Source organism: Salvelinus alpinus, chromosome 21, assembly GCF_045679555.1.
Source record: "Salvelinus alpinus chromosome 21, SLU_Salpinus.1, whole genome shotgun sequence".
NCBI lineage: Eukaryota > Metazoa > Chordata > Actinopteri > Salmoniformes > Salmonidae > Salvelinus > Salvelinus alpinus.
Window position 1 is genome coordinate 42498312 of NC_092106.1, and position 22396 is coordinate 42520707.

Here is a 22396-nt window from a genome sequence, read left to right on the forward strand (position 1 = left end):
AGTCGACAAAGGCCCAGGCCCAACAAGCTGCAGCTAGTGCCATTTTGAGGACTGATGACAACATCTCTCCAGATACCCAGCAACAAGATTCTGCCACGGAAATGAAAGAGACTGTAATAAAAAACTATCAACAATCGTTTTGATAAGCTCTAAACAAAGTTTGAGTCTCTAAAGACAGCACAGGCCGAACTGAAGGGCCGCATGGACACAGCCAATTGGCCATGTCTGATCAAGACACCCTGATAGGAGGCCTGGAAACCATCTGTGCTCAGCTTATTAAAAAGAAGAATGAGCTCACCAAGCCAAGGTTCTCGATTTAGAAGGCAAGAGTCGCAGGCTGAACATCAAACCCGTGGGGATTTTGGAGGACGAAGAACAAGAGAAACGCACAGAGTTTGTGTCCAAGCTAATTCCCAAGATCCTGGGTGACGACAACTTCCTAAAGCCCCTCATCATTGACCGTGCACACCGCTCTCTACATGTGAAGCCCTCACCAGGTGTCAAGCCGCGCACCATAATCGCAAGGGTACATCACTTTCAGGATAAGGAGCTCATTCTACGAGCTATGGAATAGAAAAGCCAAAAGGTTTTCCACTTCCCCGACAACACCATGGAGGTGATGGAGCAATGTGATGCAGACCATGAGAGAGGTGGAGGTGAAATACAGCCTGCGTTTTCCAGCCAAGCTACATGTTCATCACAATGGCATAACAAGAGTCTTCACCAAGCCCGAAGAGGCTGCAAGCTACATTTTAAAACTACAGAAAACCCCCTGAAAGGGTGAAATCCCTCGCCACAAATGTCTGGGATATTGACTGAGTAAACAGTGTTTATTCATAAACGGTAACGTATTCATTTGTTATCCAACAATCGCGGAGAGGGCTGTTAGTTAAGTCTGACAATTCTTAGGCAGGTTTCTCTGGGGAAACAGTAAGGGAGCGCAGGTTTCTCTGGGGAAACAGTGAGGAGGACAGGTTTCTCTGGGGAAACAGTGGGGAGGACAGGTTTCTCTGGGGAAACAGTGGGGAGGACAGGTTTTTCTGTGGAAACAGTGAGGAGGACAGGTTTCTCTGGGGAAACAGTGGGGAGCGCAGGTTTCTCTGGGGAAACAGTAGGGAGGACAGGTTTCTCTGGGGAAACAGTGGGGAGGACAGGTTTTTCTGTGGAAACAGTGAGGAGGACAGGTTTCTCTGGGGAAACAGTGAGGAGGACAGGTTTCTCTGGGGAAACAGTGAGGAGGACAGGTTTCTCTGGGGAAACAGTGGGTTGACATGTTTCTCTGGGGAAACAGTGGGGAGAGCAGGCCTCCTTTAATTCCATCAGCCTCCTTTGATTCCATCCGCCTGGCTTCTAGTTCTGATGTGTCAGCCTCCTTTGCTTCCATCAGCCTGGCATCTAGTTCTGATGTATCAGCCTCCTTTGATTTAATCGGCCTGGCTTCTAGTTCTGATGTATCAGCCTCCTTTTATTCAATCAGCCTGGGTTCTAGTTCTGATGTATCAGCCTCCTTTTATTGCATCAGCCTGGCTTCTAGTTCTGATGTATCAGCCTTCTTTGATTCCGTCAACCTGGCTTCTAGTTCTGATGTATATGCCTTCTTTGATTATTCCATCAGCCTGATTTCTAGTTCTGATGTATCAACCTACTTTGATTCCATCCGCCTGGGTTCTAGTTTTGATGTATCAGCCTCCTTTGATTCCATCAGCCTGGCATCTAGTTCTGATGTATCAGCCTCCTTTGATTCCATCAGCCTGCCATCTAGTTCTGATGTATCAGCCTCCTTTGATTCCATCAGCCTGGCTTCTAGTTCTGATGTATCAGCCTCCTTTGATTCCATCAGCCTGGCTTCTAGTTCTGATGTATCAGCCTCCTTTGATTTAATCGGCCTGGCTTCTAGTTCTGATGTATCAGCCTCCTTTTATTCAATCAGCCTGGGTTCTAGTTCTGATGTATCCGCCTCTTTTTATTGCATCAGCCTGGCTTCTAGTTCTGATGTATCAGCCTTCTTTGATTCCGTCAGCCTGGCTTCTAGTTCTGATGTATCAGCCTCCTTTGATTATTCCATCAGCCTGATTTCTAGTTCTGATGTATCAACCTCCTTTGAATCTATCAGCCTGGCTTCTAGTTCTGATGTATCAGCCTCCAATGATTCCATCAGCCTGGCTTCTAGATCTGATGTATCAGCCTCCTTTGATTCTATCAGCCTGGCGTCTAGTTCTGAAGTATCAGCCCCCTTTTATTCCATCATCCTGGCTTCTAGTTCTGATGTATCAGCCTCCTCTGATTGTATCAGCCTGGCTTCTAGTTCTGATGTATCAGCCTTCTTTGATTATTCCATCAACCTGGCTTCAAGTTCTGATGTATCAGTCTTCTTTGATTATTCCATCAGCCTGGCTTCTAGTTCTGATGTATCAGCCTCCTTTGACTCCATCAGCGTCCTTTGATTCCATCCGCCTGGTTTCTAGTTCTGATGTGTCAGCCTCCTTTGCTTCCATCAGCCTGGCATCTAGTTCTGATGTATCAGCCTCCTTTGACTCCATCAGCGTCCTTTGATTCCATCCGCCTGGCTTCTAGTTCTGATGTGTCAGCCTCCTTTGCTTCCATCAGCCTGGCATCTAGTTCTGATGTATCAGCCTCCTTTGATTCCATCCGCCTGGGTTCTAGTTTTGATGTATCAGCCTCCTTTGATTCCATCAGCCTGGCATCTCGTTCTGATGTATCAGCCTCCTTTGATTCCATCAGCCTGCCATCTAGTTCTGATGTATCAACATCCTTTGATTCCATCAGCCTGGCTTCTAGTTCTGATGTATCAGCCTCCTTTGATTCCATCAGCCTGGCTTCTAGTTCTGATGTATCAGCCTTCTTTGATTCCGTCGGCCTGGCTTCTAGTTCTGATGTATCAGCCTCCTTTGATTGTATCAGCCTGGCTTCTAGTTCTGATGTATCAGCCTCCTTTTATTCCATCAGCCTGGCTTCTAGATCTGATGTATCAGCCTCCTTTGATTCTATCAGCCTGGCATCTAGTTCTGATGTATCAGCCTCCTTTTATTGCATCAGCCTGGCTTCTAGTTCTGATGTATCAGCCTTCTTTGATTCCGTCAGCCTGGCTTCTAGTTCTGATGTATATGCCTTCTTTGATTATTCCATCAGCCTGATTTCTAGTTCTGATGTATCAGCCTCCAATGATTCCATCAGCCTGGCTTCTAGATCTGATGTATCAGCCTCCTTTGATTCTATCAGCCTGGCGTCTAGTTCTGAAGTATCAGCATCCTTTTATTCCATCATCCTGGCTTCTAGTTCTGATGTATCAGCCTCCTCTGATTGTATCAGCCTGGCTTCTAGTTCTGATGTATCAGCCTTCTTTGATTATTCCATCAACCTGGCTTCAAGTTCTGATGTATCAGTCTTCTTTGATTATTCCATCAGCCTGGCTTCTAGTTCTGATGTATCAGCCTCCTTTGACTCCATCAGCGTCCTTTGATTCCATCCGCCTGGTTTCTAGTTCTGATGTGTCAGCCTCCTTTGCTTCCATCAGCCTGGCATCTAGTTCTGATGTATCAGCCTCCTTTGACTCCATCAGCGTCCTTTGATTCCATCCGCCTGGCTTCTAGTTCTGATGTGTCAGCCTCCTTTGCTTCCATCAGCCTGGCATCTAGTTCTGATGTATCAGCCTCCTTTTATTGCATCAGCCTGGCTTCTAGTTCTGATGTATCAGCCTTCTTTGATTCCGTCAGCCTGGCTTCTAGTTCTGATGTATATGCCTTCTTTGATTATTCCATCAGCCTGATTTCTAGTTCTGATGTATCAGCCTCCAATGATTCCATCAGCCTGGCTTCTAGATCTGATGTATCAGCCTCCTTTGATTCTATCAGCCTGGCGTCTAGTTCTGAAGTATCAGCCTCCTTTTATTCCATCATCCTGGCTTCTAGTTCTGATGTATCAGCCTCCTCTGATTGTATCAGCCTGGCTTCTAGTTCTGATGTATCAGCCTTCTTTGATTATTCCATCAACCTGGCTTCAAGTTCTGATGTATCAGTCTTCTTTGATTATTCCATCAGCCTGGCTTCTAGTTCTGATGTATCAGCCTCCTTTGACTCCATCAGCGTCCTTTGATTCCATCCGCCTGGTTTCTAGTTCTGATGTGTCAGCCTCCTTTGCTTCCATCAGCCTGGCATCTAGTTCTGATGTATCAGCCTCCTTTGACTCCATCAGCGTCCTTTGATTCCATCCGCCTGGCTTCTAGTTCTGATGTGTCAGCCTCCTTTGCTTCCATCAGCCTGGCATCTAGTTCTGATGTATCAGCCTCCTTTGATTCCATCCGCCTGGGTTCTAGTTTTGATGTATCAGCCTCCTTTGATTCCATCAGCCTGGCATCTCGTTCTGATGTATCAGCCTCCTTTGATTCCATCAGCCTGCCATCTAGTTCTGATGTATCAACATCCTTTGATTCCATCAGCCTGGCTTCTAGTTCTGATGTATCAGCCTCCTTTGATTCCATCAGCCTGGCTTCTAGTTCTGATGTATCAGCCTTCTTTGATTCCGTCGGCCTGGCTTCTAGTTCTGATGTATCAGCCTCCTTTGATTGTATCAGCCTGGCTTCTAGTTCTGATGTATCAGCCTCCTTTTATTCCATCAGCCTGGCTTCTAGATCTGATGTATCAGCCTCCTTTTATTGCATCAGCCTGGCTTCTAGTTCTGATGTATCAGCCTTCTTTGATTCCGTCAGCCTGGCTTCTAGTTCTGATGTATATGCCTTCTTTGATTATTCCATCAGCCTGATTTCTAGTTCTGATGTATCAGCCTCCAATGATTCCATCAGCCTGGCTTCTAGATCTGATGTATCAGCCTCCTTTGATTCTATCAGCCTGGCATCTAGTTCTGATGTATCAGCCTCCTTTTATTGCATCAGCCTGGCTTCTAGTTCTGATGTATCCGCCTTCTTTGATTCCGTCAGCCTGGCTTCTAGTTCTGATGTATATGCCTTCTTTGATTATTCCATCAGCCTGATTTCTAGTTCTGATGTATCAACCTCCTTTGAATCTATCAGCCTGGATTCTAGTTCTGATGTGTCAGCCTCCTTTGCTTCCATCAGCCTGGCATCTAGTTCTGATGTATCAGCCTCCTTTGATTCCATCCGCCTGGGTTCTAGTTTTGATGTATCAGCCTCCTTTGATTCCATCAGCCTGGCATCTAGTTCTGATGTATCAGCCTCCTTTGATTCCATCAGCCTGCCATCTAGTTCTGATGTATCAACCTCCTTTGATTCCATCAGCCTGGCTTCTAGTTCTGATGTATCAGCCTCCTTTGATTCCATCAGCCTGGCTTCTAGTTCTGATGTATCAGCCTTCTTTGATTCCGTCGGCCTGGCTTCTAGTTCTGATGTATCAGCCTCCTTTTATTCCATCATCCTGGCTTCTAGTTCTGATGTATCAGCCTCCTTTGATTGTATCAGCCTGGCTTCTAGTTCTGATGTATCAGCCTCCAATGATTCCATCAGCATGGCTTCTAGATCTGATGTATATGCCTTCTTTGATTATTCCATCAGCCTGATTTCTAGTTCTGATGTATCAACCTCCTTTGAATCTATCAGCCTGGCTTCTAGTTCTGATGTATCAGCCTCCTTTGATTCCATCAGCCTGGCTTCTAGTTCTGATGTATCAGCCTTCTTTGATTATTCCATCAGACTGGCTTCTAGTTCTGATGTATCAGCCTCCTTTGACTCCATCAGCGTTCTTTGATTCCATCCGCCTGGTTTCTAGTTCTGATGTGTCAGCCTCCTTTGCTTCCACCAGCCTGGCTTCTAGTTCTGATGTATCAGCCTCATTTGATTCCTTCGGCCTGGCTTCTAGTTCTGATGTATCAGCCTCCTTTGATTTAATCGGCCTGACTTCTAGTTCTGATGTATCAGCCTCCAATGATTCCATCAGCCTGGCTTCTAGATCTGATGTATCAGCCTCCTTTGATTCTATCAGCCTGGCGTCTAGTTCTGATGTATCAGCCTCCTTTTATTCCATCATCCTGGCTTCTAGTTCTGATGTATCAGCCTCCTCTGATTGTATCAGCCTGGCTTCTAGTTCTGATGTATCAGCCTTCTTTGATTATTCCATCAGCCTGGCTTCAAGTTCTGATGTATCATTCTTCTTTGATTATTCCACCAGCCTGGCTTCTAGTTCTGATGTATCAGCCTCCTTTTGACTCCATCAGCGTCCTTTGATTCCATCCGCCTGGTTTCTAGTTCTGATGTGTCAGCCTCCTTTGTTTCCATCAGCCTGGCATCTAGTTCTGATGTATCAGCCTCCTTTGATTCCATCCGCTTGGGTTCTAGTTTTGATGTATCAGCCTCCTTTGATTCCATCAGCCTGGCATCTAGTTCTGATGTATCAGCCTCCTTTGATTCCATCAGCCTGCCATCTAGTTCTGATGTATCAGCCTCCTTTGATTCCATCATTCTGGCTTCTAGTTCTGATGTGTCAGCCTCCTTTTATTCCGTCAGCCTGGCTTCTAGTTCTGATGTATATGCCTTCTTTGATTATTCCATCAGCCTGATTTCTAGTTCTGATGTATCAACCTCCTTTGAATCTATCAGCCTGGCTTCTAGTTCTGATGTATCAGCCTCCAATGATTCCATCAGCCTGGCTTCTAGATCTGATGTATCAGCCTCCTTTGATTCTATCAGCCTGGCGTCTAGTTCTGAAGTATCAGCCTCCTTTTATTCCATCATCCTGGTTTCTAGTTCTGATGTATCAGCCTCCTCTGATTGTATCAGCCTGGCTTCTAGTTCTGATGTATCAGCCTTCTTTGATTATTCCATCAGCCTGGCTTCAAGTTCTGATGTATCAGTCTTCTTTGATTATTCCATCAGCCTGGCTTCTAGTTCTGATGTATCAGCCTCCTTTGACTCCATCAGCGTCTTTGATTCCATCCGCCTGGTTTCTAGTTCTGATGTGTCAGCCTCCTTTGCTTCCATCAGCCTGGCATCTAGTTCTGATGTATCAGCCTCCTTTGATTTAATCGGCCTGGCTTCTAGTTCTGATGTATCAGCCTCCTTTTATTCAATCAGCCTGGGTTCTAGTTCTGATGTATCAGCCTCTTTTTATTGCATCAGCCTGGCTTCTAGTTCTGATGTATCAGCCTCCTTTGACTCCATCAGCGTCCTTTGATTCCATCCGCCTGGTTTCTAGTTCTGATGTGTCAGCCTCCTTTGCTTCCATCAGCCTGGCATCTAGTTCTGATGTATCAGCCTCCTTTGACTCCATCAGCGTCCTTTGATTCCATCCGCCTGGCTTCTAGTTTTGATGTATCAGCCTCCTTTGATTCCATCAGCCTGGCATCTAGTTCTGATGTATCAGCCTCCTTTGATTCCATCAGCCTGGCATCTAGTTCTGATGTATCAGCCTCCTTTGATTCCATCCGCCTGGGTTCTAGTTTTGATGTATCAGCCTCCTTTGATTCCATCAGCCTGGCATCTAGTTCTGATGTATCAGCCTCCTTTGATTCCATCAGCCTGCCATCTAGTTCTGATGTATCAACCTCCTTTGATTCCATCAGCCTGGCTTCTAGTTCTGATGTATCAGCCTCCTTTGATTCCATCAGCCTGGCTTCTAGTTCTGATGTATCAGCCTTCTTTGATTCCGTCGGCCTGGCTTCTAGTTCTGATGTATCAGCCTCCTTTTATTCCATCATCCTGGCTTCTAGTTCTGATGTATCAGCCTCCTTTGATTGTATCAGCCTGGCTTCTAGTTCTGATGTATCAGCCTCCAATGATTCCATCAGCCTGGCTTCTAGATCTGATGTATCAGCCTCCTTTGATTCTATCAGCCTGGCATCTAGTTCTGATGTATCAGCCTCCTTTTATTGCATCAGCCTGGCTTCTAGTTCTGATGTATCAGCCTTCTTTGATTCCGTCAGCCTGGCTTCTAGTTCTGATGTATATGCCTTCTTTGATTATTCCATCAGCCTGATTTCTAGTTCTGATGTATCAACCTCCTTTGAATCTATCAGCCTGGCTTCTAGTTCTGATGTATCAGCCTCCTTTGATTCCATCAGCCTGGCTTCTAGTTCTGATGTATCAGCCTTCTTTGATTATTCCATTAGCCTGGCTTCTAGTTCTGATGTATCAGCCTCCTTTGACTCCATCAGCGTTCTTTGATTCCATCCGCCTGGTTTCTAGTTCTGATGTGTCAGCCTCCTTTGCTTCCACCAGCCTGGCTTCTAGTTCTGATGTATCAGCCTCATTTGATTCCTTCGGCCTGGCTTCTAGTTCTGATGTATCAGCCTCCTTTGATTCTATCAGCCTGGCGTCTAGTTCTGATGTATCAGCCTCCTTTTATTCCATCAGCCTGGCTTCTAGTTCTGATGTATCAGCCTCCTCTGATTGTATCAGCCTGGCTTCTAGTTCTGATGTATCAGCCTTCTTTGATTATTCCATCAGCCTGGCTTCAGCTTCTGATGTATCAGTCTTCTTTGATTATTCCATCAGCCTGGCTTCTAGTTTTGATGTATCAGCCTCCTTTGACTCCATCAGCGTCCTTTGATTCCATCCGCCTGGTTTCTAGTTCTGATGTGTCAGCCTCCTTTGCTTCCATCAGCCGGGCATCTAGTTCTGATGTATTAGCCTCCTTTGATTTAACCGGCCTGGCTTCTAGTTCTGATGTATCAGCCTCCTTTTATTCAATCAGCCTGGGTTCTAGTTCTGATGTATCAGCCTCTTTTTATTGCATCAGCCTGGCTTCTAGTTCTGATGTATCAGCCTCCTTTGACTCCATCAGCGTCCTTTGATTCCATCCGCCTGGCTTCTAGTTTTGATGTATCAGCCTCCTTTGATTCCATCAGCCTGGCATCTAGTTCTGATGTATCCGCCTCCTTTGATTCCATCAGCCTGCCATCTAGTTCTGATGTATCAGCCTCCTTTGATTCCATCAGCCTGGCTTCTAGTTCTGATGTGTCAGCCTCCTTTGATTCTATCAGCCTGGCTTCTAGTTCTGATGTATCAGCCTCCTTTGATTTAATCGGCCTGGCTTCTAGTTCTGATGTATCAGCCTCCTTTTATTCAATCAGCCTGGGTTCTAGTTCTGATGTATCAGCCTCCTTTTATTGCATCAGCCTGGCTTCTAGTTCTGATGTATCAGCCTTCTTTGATTCCTTCAGCCTGGCTTCTAGTTCTGATGTATATGCCTTCTTTGATTATTCCATCAGCCTGATTTCTAGTTCTGATGTATCAACCTCCTTTGAATCTATCAGCCTGGCTTCTAGTTCTGATGTATCAGCCTCCAATGATTCCATCAGCCTGGCTTCTAGATCTGATGTATCAGCCTCCTTTGATTCTATCAGCCTGGCGTCTAGTTCTGAAGTATCAGCCTCCTTTTATTCCATCATCCTGGCTTCTAGTTCTGATGTATCAGCCTCCTCTGATTGTATCAGCCTGGCTTCTAGTTCTGATGTATCAGCCTTCTTTGATTATTCCATCAGCCTGGCTTCAAGTTCTGATGCATCAGTCTTCTTTGATTATTCCATCAGCCTGGCATCTAGTTCTGATGTATCAGCCTCCTTTGATTCCATCAGCCTGCCATCTAGTTCTGATGTATCAGCCTCCTTTGATTCCATCAGCCTGGCTTCTAGTTCTGATGTATCAGCCTCCTTTGATTTAATCGGCCTGGCTTCTAGTTCTGATGTATCAGCCTCCTTTTATTCAATCAGCCTGGGTTCTAGTTCTGATGTATCAGCCTTCTTTGATCCCGTCAGCCTGGCTTCTAGTTCTGATGTATATGCCTTCTTTGATTATTCCATCAGCCTGATTTCTAGTTCTGATGTATCAACCTCCTTTAAATCTATCAGCCTGGCTTCTAGTTCTGATGTATCAGCCTCCAATGATTCCATCAGCCTGGCTTCTAGATCTGATGTATCAGCCTCCTTTGATTCTATCAGCCTGGCGTCTAGTTCTGAAGTATCAGCCTCCTTTTATTCCATCATCCTGGCTTCTAGTTCTGATGTATCAGCCTCCTCTGATTGTATCAGACTGGCTTCTAGTTCTGATGTATCAGCCTTCTTTTATTATTCCATCAGCCTGGCTTCAAGTTCTGATGTATGAGTCTTCTTTGATTATTCCATCAGCCTGGCTTCTAGTTCTGATGTATCAGCCTCCTTTGACTCCATCAGCGTCCTTTGATTCCATCCGCCTGGTTTCTAGTTCTGATGTGTCAGCCTCCTTTGCTTCCATCAGCCTGGCATCTAGTTCTGATGTATCAGCCTCCTTTGACTCCATCAGCGTCCTTTGATTCCATCCGCCTGGCTTCTAGTTCTGATGTGTCAGCCTCCTTTGCTTCCATCAGCCTGGCATCTAGTTCTGATGTATCAGCCTCCTTTGATTCCATCAGCCTGGGTTCTAGTTCTGATATATCAGCCTCCTTTTATTGCATCAGCCTGGCTTCTAGTTCTGATGTATCCGCCTTCTTTGATTCCGTCAGCCTGTATTCTAGTTCTGATGTATATGCCTTCTTTGATTATTCCATCAGCCTGATTTCTAGTTCTGATGTATCAACCTCCTTTGAATCTATCAGCCTGGCTTCTAGTTCTGATGTATCAGCCTCCAATGATTCCATCAGCCTGGCTTCTAGATCTGATGTATCAGCCTCCTTTGATTCTATCAGCCTGGCGTCTAGTTCTGATGTATCAGCCTCCTTTTATTCCATCATCCTGGCTTCTAGTTCTGATGTATCAGCCTCCTTTGATTGTATCAGCCTGGCTTCTAGTTCTGATGTATCAACCTCCTTTGAATCTATCAGCCTGGCTTCTAGTTCTTATGTATCAGTCTTCTTTGATTATTCCATCAGCCTGGCTTCAAGTTCTGATGTATCAGCCTCCTTTGATCCCATCCGCCTGGCTTTTAGTTCTGATGTGTCAGCCTCCTTTGATTCCATCAGCCTGGCATCTAGTTCTGATGTATCAGCCTTCTTTGAATCCATCAGCCTGGTTTCTAGTTCTGATGTATCAGCCTCATTTGATTCCTTCGGCCTGGCTTCTAGTTCTGATGTATCAGCCTCCTTTGATTCCATCAGCCTGGCATCTAGTTCTGATGTATCCGCCTCCTTTGATTCCATCAGCCTGGCATCTAGTTCTGATGTATCAGCCTCATTTGATTCAATCAGCCTGGGTTCTAGTTCTGATGTATCAGCCTCCTTTGATAATATCAGCCTGGCTTCTAGTTCTGATGTATCAGCCTCCTTTTATTCCATCATCCTGGCTTCTAGTTCTGATGTATCAGCCTCCTTTGATTGTATCAGCCTGGCTTCTAGTTCTGATGTATCAGCCTCCAATGATTCCATCAGCCTGGCTTCAAGTTCTGATGTATCAGTCTTCTTTGATTATTCCAACAGCCTGGCTTCTAGTTCTGATGTATCAGCCTCCTTTGACTCCATCAGCGTCCTTTGATTCCATCCACCTGGTTTCTAGATCTGATGTGTCAATCTCCTTTGCTTCCATCAGCCTGGCATCTAGTTCTGATGTATCAGCCTCCTTTGACTCCATCAGCGTCCTTTGATTCCATCCGCCTGGCTTGTAGTTCTGATGTGTCAGCCTCCTTTGCTTCCACCAGCCTGGCTTCTAGTTCTGATGTATCAGCCTCCTCTGATTGTATCAGCCTGGCTTCTAGTTCTGATGTATCAGCCTTCTTTGATTATTCCATCAGCCTGGCTTCAAGTTCTGATGTATCAGCCTCATTTGATTCAATCAGCCTGGGTTCTAGTTCTGATGTATCAGCCTCCTTTGATAATATCAGCCTGGCTTCTAGTTCTGATGTATCAGCCTCCTTTTATTCCATCATCCTGGCTTCTAGTTCTGATGTATCAGCCTCCTTTGATTGTATCAGCCTGGCTTCTAGTTCTGATGTATCAGCCTCCTTTTATTCAATCAGCCTGGGTTCTAGTTCTGATGTATCAGCCTCCTTTTATTGCATCAGCCTGGCTTCTAGTTCTGATGTATCAGCCTTCTTTGATTCCGTCAGCCTGGTTTCTAGTTCTGATGTATATGCCTTCTTTGATTATTCCATCAGCCTGATTTCTAGTTCTGATGTATCAACCTCCTTTGAATCTATCAGCCTGGCTTCTAGTTCTGATGTATCAGCCTCCTTTGATTTAATCGGCCTGGCTTCTAGTTCTGATGTATCAGCCTCCTTTTATTCAATCAGCCTGGGTTCTAGTTCTGATGTATCAGCCTCCTTTTATTGCATCAGCCTGGCTTCTAGTTCTGATGTATCAGCCTTCTTTGATTCCGTCAGCCTGGTTTCTAGTTCTGATGTATATGCCTTCTTTGATTATTCCATCAGCCTGATTTCTAGTTCTGATGTATCAACCTCCTTTGAATCTATCAGCCTGGCTTCTAGTTCTGATGTATCAGCCTCCAATGATTCCATCAGCCTGGCTTCTAGATCTGATGTATCAGCCTCCTTTGATTCTATCAGCCTGGCGTCTAGTTCTGATGTATCAGCCTCCTTTTATTCCATCAGCCTGGCTTCTAGTTCTGATGTATCAGCCTCCTTTGATTCCATCAGCCTGGCTTCTAGTTCTGATGTATCGGCCTCCTTTTATTCCATCAGCCTGGCTTCTAGTTCTGATGTATCCGCCTTTGATTTAATCAGCCTGGCTTTTAGTTCTGATGTATCAGCCTCCTTTGATTCTATCAGCCTGGCGTCTAGTTCTGATGTATCAGCCTCCTTTTATTCCATCATCCTGGCTTCTAGTTCTGATGTATCAGCCTCCTTTTATTGTATCAGCCTGGCTTCTAGTTCTGATGTATCAGCCTTCTTTGATTATTCCATCAGCCTGGCTTCTAGTTCTGATGTATCAGCCTCCTTTGACTCCATCAGCGTCCTTTGATTCCATCCGCCTGGTTTCTAGTTCTGATGTGTCAGCCTCCTTTGCTTCCACCAGCCTGGCATCTAGTTCTGATGTATCAGCCTCCTTTGATTCCATCTGCCTGGCTTCTAGTTTTGATGTATCAGCCTCCTTTGATCCCATCCGCCTGGCTTTTAGTTCTGATGTGTCAGCCTCCTTTGATTCCATCAGCCTGGCATCTAGTTCTGATGTATCAGCCTCCTTTGAATCCATCAGCCTGGTTTCTAGTTCTGATGTATCAGCCTCCTTTGATTCCTTCGGCTTGGCTTCTAGTTCTGATGTATCAGCCTCCTTTGATTCCATCAGCCTGGCATCTAGTTCTGATGTATCAGCCTTCTTTGATTCCGTCAGCCTGGCTTCTAGTTCTGATGTATATGCCTTCTTTGATTATTCCATCAGCCTGATTTCTAGTTCTGATGTATCAACCTCCTTTGAATCTATCAGCCTGGCTTCTAGTTCTGATGTATCAGCCTCCTTTGATTCTATCAGCCTGGCGTCTAGTTCTGATGTATCAGCCTCCTTTTATTCCATCATCCTGGCTTCTAGTTCTGATGTATCAGCCTCCTCTGATTGTATTAGCCTGGCTTCTAGTTCTGATGTATCAGCCTTCTTTGATTATTCCATCAGCCTGGCTTCAAGTTCTGATGTATCAGTCTTCTTTGATTATTCCACCAGCCTGGCTTCTAGTTCTGATGTATCAGCCTCCTTTGACTCCATCAGCGTCCTTTGATTCCATCCGCCTGGTTTCTAGATCTGATGTGTCAGCCTCCTTTGCTTCCATCAGCCTGGCATCTAGTTCTGATGTATCAGCCTCCTTTGACTCCATCAGCGTCCTTTGATTCCATCCGCCTGGCTTGTAGTTCTGATGTATCAGCCTCCTTTTATTCCATCATCCTGGCTTCTAGTTCTGATGTATCAGCCTCCTCTGATTGTATCAGCCTGGCTTCTAGTTCTGATGTATCAGCCTTCTTTGATTATTCCATCAGCCTGGCTTCAAGTTCTGATGTATCAGTCTTCTTTGATTATTCCACCAGCCTGGCTTCTAGTTCTGATGTATCAGCCTCCTTTGACTCCATCAGCGTCCTTTGATTCCATCCGCCTGGTTTCTAGATCTGATGTGTCAATCTCCTTTGCTTCCATCAGCCTGGCATCTAGTTCTGATGTATCAGCCTCCTTTGACTCCATCAGCGTCCTTTGATTCCATCCGCCTGGCTTGTAGTTCTGATGTGTCAGCCTCCTTTGCTTCCATCAGCCTGGCATCTAGTTCTGATGTATCAGCCTCCTTTGATTCCATCAGCCTGCCATCTAGTTCTGATGTATCAGCCTCCTTTGATTCCATCAGCCTGGCTTCTAGTTCTGATGTGTCAGCCTCCTTTGATTCCATCAGCCTGGCTTCTAGTTCTGATGTATCAGCCTCCTTTGATTTAATCGGCCTGGCTTCTAGTTCTGATGTATCAGCCTCCTTTGATTCAATCAGCCTGGGTTCTAGTTCTGATGTATCAGCCTCCTTTTATTGCATCAGCCTGGCTTCTAGTTCTGATGTATCAGCCTTCTTTGATTCCGTCAGCCTGGCTTCTAGTTCTGATGTATATGCCTTCTTTGATTATTCCATCAGCCTGATTTCTAGTTCTGATGTATCAACCTCCTTTGAATCTATCAGCCTGGCTTCTAGTTCTGATGTATCAGCCTCCTTTGATTCTATCAGCCTTGCGTCTAGTTCTGAAGTATCAGCCTCCTTTTATTCCATCAGCCTGGCTTCTAGTTCTGATGTATCAGCCTTCTTTGATTATTCCATCAGCCTGGCTTCAAGTTCTGATGTATCAGTCTTCTTTGATTATTCCATCAGCCTGGCTTCTAGTTCTGATGTATCAGCCTCCTTTGACTCCATCAGCGTCCTTTGATTCCATCCGCCTGGTTTCTAGTTCTGATGTGTCAGCCTCCTTTGCTTCCATCAGCCTGGCATCTAGTTCTGATGTATCAACCTCCTTTGAATCTATCAGCCTGGCTTCTAGTTCTGATGTATCAGCCTCCAATGATTCCATCAGCCTGGCTTCTAGATCTGATGTATCAGCCTCCTTTGATTCTATCAGCCTGGCGTCTAGTTCTGAAGTATCAGCCTCCTTTTATTCCATCATCCTGGTTTCTAGTTCTGATGTATCAGCCTCCTCTGATTGTATCAGCCTGGCTTCTAGTTCTGATGTATCAGCCTTCTTTGATTATTCCATCAGCCTGGCTTCAAGTTCTGATGTATCAGTCTTCTTTGATTATTCCATCAGCCTGGCTTCTAGTTCTGATGTATCAGCCTCCTTTGACTCCATCAGCGTCTTTGATTCCATCCGCCTGGTTTCTAGTTCTGATGTGTCAGCCTCCTTTGCTTCCATCAGCCTGGCATCTAGTTCTGATGTATCAGCCTCCTTTGATTTAATCGGCCTGGCTTCTAGTTCTGATGTATCAGCCTCCTTTTATTCAATCAGCCTGGGTTCTAGTTCTGATGTATCAGCCTCTTTTTATTGCATCAGCCTGGCTTCTAGTTCTGATGTATCAGCCTCCTTTGACTCCATCAGCGTCCTTTGATTCCATCCGCCTGGTTTCTAGTTCTGATGTGTCAGCCTCCTTTGCTTCCATCAGCCTGGCATCTAGTTCTGATGTATCAGCCTCCTTTGACTCCATCAGCGTCCTTTGATTCCATCCGCCTGGCTTCTAGTTTTGATGTATCAGCCTCCTTTGATTCCATCAGCCTGGCATCTAGTTCTGATGTATCAGCCTCCTTTGATTCCATCAGCCTGGCATCTAGTTCTGATGTATCAGCCTCCTTTGATTCCATCCGCCTGGGTTCTAGTTTTGATGTATCAGCCTCCTTTGATTCCATCAGCCTGGCATCTAGTTCTGATGTATCAGCCTCCTTTGATTCCATCAGCCTGCCATCTAGTTCTGATGTATCAACCTCCTTTGATTCCATCAGCCTGGCTTCTAGTTCTGATGTATCAGCCTCCTTTGATTCCATCAGCCTGGCTTCTAGTTCTGATGTATCAGCCTTCTTTGATTCCGTCGGCCTGGCTTCTAGTTCTGATGTATCAGCCTCCTTTTATTCCATCATCCTGGCTTCTAGTTCTGATGTATCAGCCTCCTTTGATTGTATCAGCCTGGCTTCTAGTTCTGATGTATCAGCCTCCAATGATTCCATCAGCCTGGCATCTAGTTCTGATGTATCAGCCTCCTTTTATTGCATCAGCCTGGCTTCTAGTTCTGATGTATCAGCCTTCTTTGATTCCGTCAGCCTGGCTTCTAGTTCTGATGTATATGCCTTCTTTGATTATTCCATCAGCCTGATTTCTAGTTCTGATGTATCAACCTCCTTTGAATCTATCAGCCTGGCTTCTAGTTCTGATGTATCAGCCTCCTTTGATTCCATCAGCCTGGCTTCTAGTTCTGATGTATCAGCCTTCTTTGATTATTCCATCAGCCTGGCTTCTAGTTCTGATGTATCAGCCTCCTTTGACTCCATCAGCGTTCTTTGATTCCATCCGCCTGGTTTCTAGTTCTGATGTGTCAGCCTCCTTTGCTTCCACCAGCCTGGCTTCTAGTTCTGATGTATCAGCCTCATTTGATTCCTTCGGCCTGGCTTCTAGTTCTGATGTATCAGCCTCCTTTGATTCTATCAGCCTGGCGTCTAGTTCTGATGTATCAGCCTCCTTTTATTCCATCAGCCTGGCTTCTAGTTCTGATGTATCAGCCTCCTCTGATTGTATCAGCCTGGCTTCTAGTTCTGATGTATCAGCCTTCTTTGATTATTCCATCAGCCTGGCTTCAGCTTCTGATGTATCAGTCTTCTTTGATTATTCCATCAGCCTGGCTTCTAGTTTTGATGTATCAGCCTCCTTTGACTCCATCAGCGTCCTTTGATTCCATCCGCCTGGTTTCTAGTTCTGATGTGTCAGCCTCCTTTGCTTCCATCAGCCGGGCATCTAGTTCTGATGTATTAGCCTCCTTTGATTTAACCGGCCTGGCTTCTAGTTCTGATGTATCAGCCTCCTTTTATTCAATCAGCCTGGGTTCTAGTTCTGATGTATCAGCCTCTTTTTATTGCATCAGCCTGGCTTCTAGTTCTGATGTATCAGCCTCCTTTGACTCCATCAGCGTCCTTTGATTCCATCCGCCTGGCTTCTAGTTTTGATGTATCAGCCTCCTTTGATTCCATCAGCCTGGCATCTAGTTCTGATGTATCCGCCTCCTTTGATTCCATCAGCCTGCCATCTAGTTCTGATGTATCAGCCTCCTTTGATTCCATCAGCCTGGCTTCTAGTTCTGATGTGTCAGCCTCCTTTGATTCTATCAGCCTGGCTTCTAGTTCTGATGTATCAGCCTCCTTTGATTTAATCGGCCTGGCTTCTAGTTCTGATGTATCAGCCTCCTTTTATTCAATCAGCCTGGGTTCTAGTTCTGATGTATCAGCCTCCTTTTATTGCATCAGCCTGGCTTCTAGTTCTGATGTATCAGCCTTCTTTGATTCCTTCAGCCTGGCTTCTAGTTCTGATGTATATGCCTTCTTTGATTATTCCATCAGCCTGATTTCTAGTTCTGATGTATCAACCTCCTTTGAATCTATCAGCCTGGCTTCTAGTTCTGATGTATCAGCCTCCAATGATTCCATCAGCCTGGCTTCTAGATCTGATGTATCAGCCTCCTTTGATTCTATCAGCCTGGCGTCTAGTTCTGAAGTATCAGCCTCCTTTTATTCCATCATCCTGGCTTCTAGTTCTGATGTATCAGCCTCCTCTGATTGTATCAGCCTGGCTTCTAGTTCTGATGTATCAGCCTTCTTTGATTATTCCATCAGCCTGGCTTCAAGTTCTGATGCATCAGTCTTCTTTGATTATTCCATCAGCCTGGCTTCTAGTTCTGATGTATCAGCCTCCTTTGACTCCATCAGCGTCCTTTGATTCCATCCGCCTGGTTTCTAGTTCTGATGTGTCAGCCTCCTTTGCTTCCATCAGCCTGGCATCTAGTTCTGATGTATCAGCCTCCTTTGACTCCATCAGCGTCCTTTGATTCCATCCGCCTGGCTTCTAGTTCTGATGTGTCAGCCTCCTTTGCTTCCATCAGCCTGGCATCTAGTTCTGATGTATCAGCCTCCTTTGATTCCATCTGCCTGGGTTCTAGTTTTTATGTATCAGCCTCCTTTGATTCCATCAGCCTGGCATCTAGTTCTGATGTATCAGCCTCCTTTGATTCCATCAGCCTGCCATCTAGTTCTGATGTATCAGCCTCCTTTGATTCCATCAGCCTGGCTTCTAGTTCTGATGTATCAGCCTCCTTTGATTTAATCGGCCTGGCTTCTAGTTCTGATGTATCAGCCTCCTTTTATTCAATCAGCCTGGGTTCTAGTTCTGATGTATCAGCCTTCTTTGATCCCGTCAGCCTGGCTTCTAGTTCTGATGTATATGCCTTCTTTGATTATTCCATCAGCCTGATTTCTAGTTCTGATGTATCAACCTCCTTTAAATCTATCAGCCTGGCTTCTAGTTCTGATGTATCAGCCTCCAATGATTCCATCAGCCTGGCTTCTAGATCTGATGTATCAGCCTCCTTTGATTCTATCAGCCTGGCGTCTAGTTCTGAAGTATCAGCCTCCTTTTATTCCATCATCCTGGCTTCTAGTTCTGATGTATCAGCCTCCTCTGATTGTATCAGACTGGCTTCTAGTTCTGATGTATCAGCCTTCTTTTATTATTCCATCAGCCTGGCTTCAAGTTCTGATGTATGAGTCTTCTTTGATTATTCCATCAGCCTGGCTTCTAGTTCTGATGTATCAGCCTCCTTTGACTCCATCAGCGTCCTTTGATTCCATCCGCCTGGTTTCTAGTTCTGATGTGTCAGCCTCCTTTGCTTCCATCAGCCTGGCATCTAGTTCTGATGTATCAGCCTCCTTTGACTCCATCAGCGTCCTTTGATTCCATCCGCCTGGCTTCTAGTTCTGATGTGTCAGCCTCCTTTGCTTCCATCAGCCTGGCATCTAGTTCTGATGTATCAGCCTCCTTTGATTCCATCAGCCTGGGTTCTAGTTCTGATATATCAGCCTCCTTTTATTGCATCAGCCTGGCTTCTAGTTCTGATGTATCCGCCTTCTTTGATTCCGTCAGCCTGTATTCTAGTTCTGATGTATATGCCTTCTTTGATTATTCCATCAGCCTGATTTCTAGTTCTGATGTATCAACCTCCTTTGAATCTATCAGCCTGGCTTCTAGTTCTGATGTATCAGCCTCCAATGATTCCATCAGCCTGGCTTCTAGATCTGATGTATCAGCCTCCTTTGATTCTATCAGCCTGGCGTCTAGTTCTGATGTATCAGCCTCCTTTTATTCCATCATCCTGGCTTCTAGTTCTGATGTATCAGCCTCCTTTGATTGTATCAGCCTGGCTTCTAGTTCTGATGTATCAACCTCCTTTGAATCTATCAGCCTGGCTTCTAGTTCTTATGTATCAGTCTTCTTTGATTATTCCATCAGCCTGGCTTCAAGTTCTGATGTATCAGCCTCCTTTGATCCCATCCGCCTGGCTTTTAGTTCTGATGTGTCAGCCTCCTTTGATTCCATCAGCCTGGCATCTAGTTCTGATGTATCAGCCTTCTTTGAATCCATCAGCCTGGTTTCTAGTTCTGATGTATCAGCCTCATTTGATTCCTTCGGCCTGGCTTCTAGTTCTGATGTATCAGCCTCCTTTGATTCCATCAGCCTGGCATCTAGTTCTGATGTATCCGCCTCCTTTGATTCCATCAGCCTGGCATCTAGTTCTGATGTATCAGCCTCATTTGATTCAATCAGCCTGGGTTCTAGTTCTGATGTATCAGCCTCCTTTGATAATATCAGCCTGGCTTCTAGTTCTGATGTATCAGCCTCCTTTTATTCCATCATCCTGGCTTCTAGTTCTGATGTATCAGCCTCCTTTGATTGTATCAGCCTGGCTTCTAGTTCTGATGTATCAGCCTCCAATGATTCCATCAGCCTGGCTTCAAGTTCTGATGTATCAGTCTTCTTTGATTATTCCAACAGCCTGGCTTCTAGTTCTGATGTATCAGCCTCCTTTGACTCCATCAGCGTCCTTTGATTCCATCCACCTGGTTTCTAGATCTGATGTGTCAATCTCCTTTGCTTCCATCAGCCTGGCATCTAGTTCTGATGTATCAGCCTCCTTTGACTCCATCAGCGTCCTTTGATTCCATCCGCCTGGCTTGTAGTTCTGATGTGTCAGCCTCCTTTGCTTCCACCAGCCTGGCTTCTAGTTCTGATGTATCAGCCTCCTCTGATTGTATCAGCCTGGCTTCTAGTTCTGATGTATCAGCCTTCTTTGATTATTCCATCAGCCTGGCTTCAAGTTCTGATGTATCAGCCTCATTTGATTCAATCAGCCTGGGTTCTAGTTCTGATGTATCAGCCTCCTTTGATAATATCAGCCTGGCTTCTAGTTCTGATGTATCAGCCTCCTTTTATTCCATCATCCTGGCTTCTAGTTCTGATGTATCAGCCTCCTTTGATTGTATCAGCCTGGCTTCTAGTTCTGATGTATCAGCCTCCTTTTATTCAATCAGCCTGGGTTCTAGTTCTGATGTATCAGCCTCCTTTTATTGCATCAGCCTGGCTTCTAGTTCTGATGTATCAGCCTTCTTTGATTCCGTCAGCCTGGTTTCTAGTTCTGATGTATATGCCTTCTTTGATTATTCCATCAGCCTGATTTCTAGTTCTGATGTATCAACCTCCTTTGAATCTATCAGCCTGGCTTCTAGTTCTGATGTATCAGCCTCCTTTGATTTAATCGGCCTGGCTTCTAGTTCTGATGTATCAGCCTCCTTTTATTCAATCAGCCTGGGTTCTAGTTCTGATGTATCAGCCTCCTTTTATTGCATCAGCCTGGCTTCTAGTTCTGATGTATCAGCCTTCTTTGATTCCGTCAGCCTGGTTTCTAGTTCTGATGTATATGCCTTCTTTGATTATTCCATCAGCCTGATTTCTAGTTCTGATGTATCAACCTCCTTTGAATCTATCAGCCTGGCTTCTAGTTCTGATGTATCAGCCTCCAATGATTCCATCAGCCTGGCTTCTAGATCTGATGTATCAGCCTCCTTTGATTCTATCAGCCTGGCGTCTAGTTCTGATGTATCAGCCTCCTTTTATTCCATCAGCCTGGCTTCTAGTTCTGATGTATCAGCCTCCTTTGATTCCATCAGCCTGGCTTCTAGTTCTGATGTATCGGCCTCCTTTTATTCCATCAGCCTGGCTTCTAGTTCTGATGTATCCGCCTTTGATTTAATCAGCCTGGCTTTTAGTTCTGATGTATCAGCCTCCTTTGATTCTATCAGCCTGGCGTCTAGTTCTGATGTATCAGCCTCCTTTTATTCCATCATCCTGGCTTCTAGTTCTGATGTATCAGCCTCCTTTTATTGTATCAGCCTGGCTTCTAGTTCTGATGTATCAGCCTTCTTTGATTATTCCATCAGCCTGGCTTCTAGTTCTGATGTATCAGCCTCCTTTGACTCCATCAGCGTCCTTTGATTCCATCCGCCTGGTTTCTAGTTCTGATGTGTCAGCCTCCTTTGCTTCCACCAGCCTGGCATCTAGTTCTGATGTATCAGCCTCCTTTGATTCCATCTGCCTGGCTTCTAGTTTTGATGTATCAGCCTCCTTTGATCCCATCCGCCTGGCTTTTAGTTCTGATGTGTCAGCCTCCTTTGATTCCATCAGCCTGGCATCTAGTTCTGATGTATCAGCCTCCTTTGAATCCATCAGCCTGGTTTCTAGTTCTGATGTATCAGCCTCCTTTGATTCCTTCGGCTTGGCTTCTAGTTCTGATGTATCAGCCTCCTTTGATTCCATCAGCCTGGCATCTAGTTCTGATGTATCAGCCTTCTTTGATTCCGTCAGCCTGGCTTCTAGTTCTGATGTATATGCCTTCTTTGATTATTCCATCAGCCTGATTTCTAGTTCTGATGTATCAACCTCCTTTGAATCTATCAGCCTGGCTTCTAGTTCTGATGTATCAGCCTCCTTTGATTCTATCAGCCTGGCGTCTAGTTCTGATGTATCAGCCTCCTTTTATTCCATCATCCTGGCTTCTAGTTCTGATGTATCAGCCTCCTCTGATTGTATTAGCCTGGCTTCTAGTTCTGATGTATCAGCCTTCTTTGATTATTCCATCAGCCTGGCTTCAAGTTCTGATGTATCAGTCTTCTTTGATTATTCCACCAGCCTGGCTTCTAGTTCTGATGTATCAGCCTCCTTTGACTCCATCAGCGTCCTTTGATTCCATCCGCCTGGTTTCTAGATCTGATGTGTCAGCCTCCTTTGCTTCCATCAGCCTGGCATCTAGTTCTGATGTATCAGCCTCCTTTGACTCCATCAGCGTCCTTTGATTCCATCCGCCTGGCTTGTAGTTCTGATGTATCAGCCTCCTTTTATTCCATCATCCTGGCTTCTAGTTCTGATGTATCAGCCTCCTCTGATTGTATCAGCCTGGCT